At 47.0% G+C, this 6,743-nt stretch overlaps 1 long non-coding RNA gene across 1 annotated transcript; it reads left to right on the forward strand.

Annotated features, from left to right (window-relative positions):
* Window position 1: 1 nt before the first annotated feature.
* On the forward strand, window positions 2-6,220 carry LOC140692799 (uncharacterized). The gene is made up of 4 exons (XR_012068405.1): window positions 2-211; window positions 1,600-1,850; window positions 4,965-5,094; window positions 5,947-6,220. It is a non-coding gene; the product is annotated as an uncharacterized lncRNA (long non-coding RNA).
* Window positions 6,221-6,743: the final 523 nt, after the last annotated feature.

Genomic DNA, 6,743 nt, shown 5'->3' on the forward strand with positions numbered 1-6,743 from the left:
GGCCCCGCGGCGTTACCATGGTTACAGGCACCGCGCGCCGCGCGGGCCAGCGTGCGCTTCTGGGGCGGGGAGCGGGCTCCGGAAGTGTGTAACTGCCTGGGACCCATGGCGGCATTTGCTGCTGGGGATGGCGGCTTGCTTGGCCTGGCGACTAGTTCTGGCCTGGTCAGTCGGCGGCCGACATCCTGTCTGGGGCGGCGTCCCACAGACGGTAAACGTACTTCCGCGCCGTCAGCGGGGCAGGTGGACATGAACCGGGATGGGATCGGGGTAGGGGTGTTGGCCGGGGAGGGCTGTGGTGCCTGGGAGTGTGTTGGGGCGGGGCGGGGCAGGGCTTGGGCACAGCCTCAAGCTTTCCTCCCCATCAGGCCCTGGGGCTAGGGCCGCGAGTCTGGGTCGCCCTTGGTGGCCGTGGCCTCCCAGAACCCCCCGGGAAGGGCAGGCGGAGGACCCATCTTAGATGAAGCGGGGCCTTACCCGGGTTTTGAAGAGCCCCAGAATCAGATGTTGGAATGGGGTTGTTTATCAGCCTTGTTTATCTGCAGGGAAATTTCAGTCCCATCCAGATCTTGATTCCTTCTGTCAACCTCAGGTGTAAGACAAGGGTCAGTGCCGGTAAGCAGTTATCTAGGGCTTGACTCAAACTGTGCGGGATGTAGGGATGGCAGATTGGACGCTCTCTCTTGAATTTAGCAGTCTTCTGGGATTAGAGGCCCCGGCTGAGGATTACATCCTCATCTGCAGTAATGGAGGTTGTGAGAAACACACAGAGAAGGGAGGGTTGTGGTGGCCGTAACTAATTACAGAATCCAGGACCCTTGTCTGGCTCTAGTGTAGAAGAGTCTCTCCTAGGATAGGGCAGCAGTTATCAAAGTGTATCCAAGGCCACTGAGGTGCAAGACCATTTTCAAAGAAACGCCGGGATGTCACCTGCCTTTTGCATACTCTTGCTCTCCCGAGTTCCTGTGGGGTTTTGCAGGGAAACCCTGGCCTGTGATATCACAAAACAGGGAATGCAGTGGCAGATAGGAGAATTCAGCTCTCACCAGTCCATAAGAGATTTGCAGAAATTAAAATCACTGCTATTCTTCTCACTAATGATTTTTGTTTTGAAAAATAGAATTAAATTTAGTTTAAGAGTATTAATGGTAACATACAGTAGATTGTTAATATTTTTAAGTGAATTCATACACTTTTTCTAACTTCTTATTCAACTTATAACACAGGAAATATTGATAGATTTAACTCACATAAATGACAGCCTTTTGGAGTTCTCAGTAATTGTTAAGATTGTATACGGTTCTGTAGAACAAGAAGTTTGAGAGCCCCTGGGGAACGGGTGCTCAGGTGCTAGTCAGGTGCTTAGTGGTGTTAGACAGACACCAAGATTTCTTCCGCAACTGTTCCCGGACTTGAAGTAATTGACCACATGGAGATGGGTGGGCAGTGCCTCCACTTTATAAACCAGAAGCTGCTGAATGTTTCTGGAGTCTAGGCCATGGGCTATGCAGGGATTCCCGTTGTATCTGTTCTATCTAAGCCAGGATTCCTGTGCAGAGGCCTGGCCCTGAAGACCCGCTCTCCTTTGCTCCCTGCCAGGTACCTTCTGTGTGACTTGAACCCTCCAGAGGGCATCAGCCTCCATAGGAACGTCTGCATCCACATTGCCTTCCTCCTGAAGACCCTGCTGAAGATGGAGGAGCCGGTACTGGTGCTATCCCCTTGGGGCCACCTCTACCACTGGCAGAGCCCCGACATCAACGAGGTCTGGATTCCCTGGTCCGACTCCTTTGACCTCCCAAGTCTCAATAGAAACATCCCTGACATTGAATACGAGCAGTTCATTGCAGGTGAGGTGGTGGTCATTTAACTGGGGCCAGGTTGTCGTTGTCCTGGTTCTGATCTGAACATCGGGCCATCTTACTTTGGGCTTGTCTGTCTGCTTAGGGGCCCTGCTCATGTTTCCCACACTGCAGGTGAATTTGGTTTTTCCATAGTATTTTCGGGAAATCAATTTGAAATGTATGAGCTCTATGTCCCCTCACCTGTCAAAACCCTGGCCTCCTGGTGAGATGGAGCGGTGACAAGGAGGCCACTGCCACTGAGGCCTTGTCCCAGAAGGACTCACTCCCTGTGCACTCAGGGCTGTTCTTACCTGTAGGCAAACACAATGTGTGTGTGTAGCAACGGACCCGTGCTAGAGAAGATATGTAACTGCCCATCCAGTATAATTTGGTCCTGCTCAAGTTACCCATTTTAAGTTTTTTAAGAAGGAAGAGTTCAAGATTTTCTCCGAATAAAGTTATTTAGAGCTTATCAATTTTTTTAAGTTGAAATGTGTTTGATTTACAATGTTTTGTTAGTTTCAGATATACAGCTGTTTTGTTAGTTTCAGGTATACAGCATAGTGATTCAGTTGTACATATACATAGCCTATTCTTTTTCAGGTTCTTTTCCATTATAGGTTGCAAGATACTGAATACTGTTCCCTGTGTTCTACAGTGAATCCTTGTCGTTTGTCTGTTTTTCATATAGTAATTTTTATCTGTTGATCCCAAACTCCTAAGTTTTGTTTATAAGTCTGTGAGTCTGTTTTTGTTTTATAAATAAGTTCATTTGCAACATTTTTTAAAAATTCCACATATAAATGATATCATATGATACTTGTCTTTGTATGACTTATTTCACTTATTGAGATGATCTCCAGTTCCATTCAAGATGCTGTAAATGGCCTTATTTCCTTCTTTGTTATGACTGAGTAATATTCTGTTATATCTAAATACCACATCTTTATCCAGTCATCTGTCAGTGGACGTTTAGATTGCTTCTATGTCTTGGCCATTGTAAACAGTGCTCCTGTGGACATTGCGGTGCAGGTATCTTTTGGAATTAAGGTTCCCTCTGGATATATGCCCAGGAGTGGGATTGCTGGATTAGGTGATAAGGTTTTTTTGTTTTGTTTTGTTTTGTTTGTCTTTTGAGGAATCTCCATACTGTTCTTCACAGTGGCTGCACCAAACTACATTCCCACCAACAATGTAGGAGAGTTTCCTTTTCTTCACAGCCTCTCCGGCATTAATGGTTTGTGGACTTTTCAATGATGGCCATTCAGACTGTTGTGAGATGATAACATTGTAGTTTTGAGCTGCATTTCTCTGATAATTGAGCGATATTGAGCATTTTTTTATATGCCTATTGGCCATTTGTGTGTCTTCATTGGAGAATTGCTTGTTTAGTTTTTCTGCCCATTTTTGGATTTGGTTGTTTATTTTTTTCTCATTAAGTTGTATGAACTATTTATATAGTCTAGAAATTAAGCCATGGTCAGTCTCATGTTTTGCAAATATTTTCTCCCACTCCATAGGTTGTCTTTTTGTTTTACTTATGGTTTCTATTGCTGTGCAAAAGTTTATAAGTTTAATTATGTCTTATTTATTTATTTTGGCTTTTATTTCTGTTGCTTGGGTTGCTTAGTTTGCCCTAGGGAAACATTCCTGAGATGTATGTCAAATAGTGTTTTGCCTATGTTTTCTTGTTAGAAGTTTATAGTGTCTTGTCTAATATTTAAGTCTTTAAGCCATTTTGAGTGTTTCTTTTTGGTTTTTTTGCGACTCTATTGTATGCTTTTGATTTGTGATTACCTTATTCTTCAAATATATCAATCCATTACTATATCTATTTCCTTTAGACTAATAATCACGTAGGCTCCAACACATCCTAAGAATAACGAAGAAAAAAAAAAGAAAAAAATTTATATTTTCTTGCTCCCCTCTCCCATTCCCTCATTTTTTTATTTTGATGTCCTTTTTCATTTTTACATCTTTAAGTTTATTCTCTTGTAAATCGTTACTGCATTTCCAATTATGGTTTTCCTGTTTCTATAGCGTCCTGCTTCCTTTCTGGTTAGAATAGAACCTTTAATGTCTCTGTTAGGTTCAATATTGCTGAGTTATCTCACCTCCCCCCCCAAGCCTCTGAATACTCAGTCCTGGAAAGCTAAACCATTCTAGCCTTCATCGGTACTGGGAAAGCAATCTTCAAAGTGGGAAAAAACATTCAAAAATAATATTCTGTGAGTTGCTTTCTACCCTTGCCCGGAGATGAGGAACATCTGAAGGTGGAGGAAAAAAGTTGGAGGTGGGGAACACAAAGTCTTTTCTCCTTTTGCTTCTGAAGAAATGATTGCTTTTGTAATTAGTGATGATGCCCTTTAAATTGGTGAGATCGAGATTCCACAGCTTCAGTGCCTGTGAATAACCAGCTGGGAGAAAGCTCTCTAGGGCCCTTGCAGTGGGAAAGGCAGCCCCTCTGAGCACTTGTTGTTCTGTGTTCTTCCTGCCTCCACACGGGTTCGCTAGGCACCATGCAGGAAAATGCAGTTACCCAAGGTGGAGGACGGGGAGACCCCTGCTGTGTGGCAAGCCACAGGAGCCCACACATGAAGGACAAAATGTAGAATAGTGGGACTGTCATAGGAACAGAGGATGGTTGAGACCCAGGATAGTGTCCTGGAGTCCAGCAGCCAAGGTTGGTGGGGCAGATGGGGCCCTGGGTCATGGGCAGTCCTTGAGGGATCTGAAGCAAAGATAGGAACCAAGAGACTGGATTCGTGTGGGGATATAGTGCCCCTTGGAGGCTGCGGGGCAGCTCAGCGAACCCAGGGGGAGCGGGCACTTCCCCAAAGCTGGGTTGGCAGGTCAGAACCAACTCACTGGGGACCGAGAGACACTGAGTCATTTTTAGCCTTTTGTCCCTCTTCCTGGAAAAGAAACTGCTGCCTGTTAAATAGCCTGTGTCGTTAGTGAGAATTAAAGACATGAAGCAAGATTGCGTCAAAAGTCATCCATTGTGTAGTCCTTAATAAGGGTCAAATGCAAACTTGAATAGATGAAATGAAACATTCATCAGAGGATTTTAAAATCCTTTAAAATAAAAATTCTTGCTGCCTTTGTTCTTCATTTCAGGGTTCACTTGGTGACAATAATAGTAAACAAAGCAACAGCAAACCCTTAGAGAACTCTGTCCTGTTGTTGCAGGAACGCTCTTTTCACGACAATTCAATGAGTTGGCACCAGTATGAATTCCACTTTAAAGGTAAGGACATTCATTAATCACACTGCTAATAAATGGCAGAGATGGGACTTGAACTCAAGCTGTCTGGCCCCAGAGCCCCCTCTCAGCCCCTTCACTGCAGCTCATCACTTGGCATGCCCAACACAGCCAGCATTTAAGAGCAGTGTGACCTTGGCCAAGGCTACTTCACCGCTTTGTCTCTGATTCCTCATCTGTAGAATGGGGGTGTGGGCAGTGAACTCTGTGAGCTCAGTGGTCACTTCCTCCTACTCTGCTATTCTACTGCTTTGAGTTAGTTTGGTAAGTATCTGAGCCCCTACATGGCCCACACCTGGCCTGGCGCTTTGCTAGGCCCTAGGTTACGGAGAAAAGTAAGATCAGCCTGCTTCTCCGAGGAGCCTGTGTCCCTCCATGGGAAGCAGCTGCGAGGCCCAGGCTCCCTCACTGGTGGTCGGGGGCTGGGCAGGAAAGTCTGATAAGAGAAGATGGAGGCAGAGCCCCTCTGGGAATAGTGGTGGCCACACAGCTCTCAGGAGCGAGAGCCTCTGTCCAGGCTGCTGAAAGGGGGGTCCTCATGAGGTCAGTAGTCCCCCCAAACTAAGCCCTCAGGACAAAGATCCAGCCACCCCTGCAGTGTCACCATAGAGCCTGTCTATCCTCATCACGGTGCCTCTGTGCTCCTTTGTCCTGGGGCCTCTCTTCCCCCTACACCCAGAAGACTCATCTCTCTCTCTTCTCTGAGTTTCCCCTCACTTCACCTGTGGCCCCTGCTTCCTGGGCCACCATCTCTGGAGTTGACGCTTTGCCCCCTGACACCCCCCTGTTTGATCAGGTGCCTGGATTGACCTCCTTGTGCTCACTTTCCACCTTCAGATCACTGCTCCTCCTCTCTTGGGAGCACCTAGAAAACCCAGATCCTTTCCTAGCAGTGCCTGCCACCCTGGCCTCCCTGCTCATCTGCCTCAGTCAGGAGCACCTGGACCACCAACTCTGTATTGCCTCACCTCCTACCAGCAAGACTTCAAAGTTGATTCTCCCTCCACCACCCAGTATGGTCATTTTAGGGTCTTCCTCTCCGTCAGCCTGAGCCAGCCACCCCCCATTCACCCTACCCCCGGGCTCATACCCGGGCGTGTCTCCATACCAGTTCCAGCCTCTCTCCTTTAAGTGCCCACCTCTAGCCATCCGGCTGCTTCTCCACCAGCCCCCCTGGCCCTCCTTCACCCTCACTGGGGCATCAAGCACTGACTCCTCTACTTTCCTGCCTGTCCACATTGCTCTTACTTCCACTTCCTCAACTTCCATCTCTGCATCCACAGTCAGCACTCTATGACAAACAAAACCCCCTTGACCCTTGATCTTTCCAGTTCCTCACCAGGACGACTTTTATCTCGGTTCACCCAGCTCTATTTGTTCTGAGCCTGCAGGCAGCAGGCTCTCCCAGCACAGATTTCTAAGACGACAAATCAATGCCCACCATGTTGCCACTGCCTTGTAATCCTCCAGGATTTCTCTAGTGAGCACATTTCCCCACTTATCACTCAGTGGTGTCAACATTCTCTGCTCTCTGCACACCTCTAAACTTCCCTCTGTCTCTTCCCTGACTCCCAGCAGATGGCCTTGCCTCCTGCTTCAGAGAGAATGACATGTTACTGGAAAGGAACTCGCTC

This window comes from Vicugna pacos, unplaced genomic scaffold, assembly GCF_048564905.1.
Source record: "Vicugna pacos unplaced genomic scaffold, VicPac4 scaffold_17, whole genome shotgun sequence".
NCBI lineage: Eukaryota > Metazoa > Chordata > Mammalia > Artiodactyla > Camelidae > Vicugna > Vicugna pacos.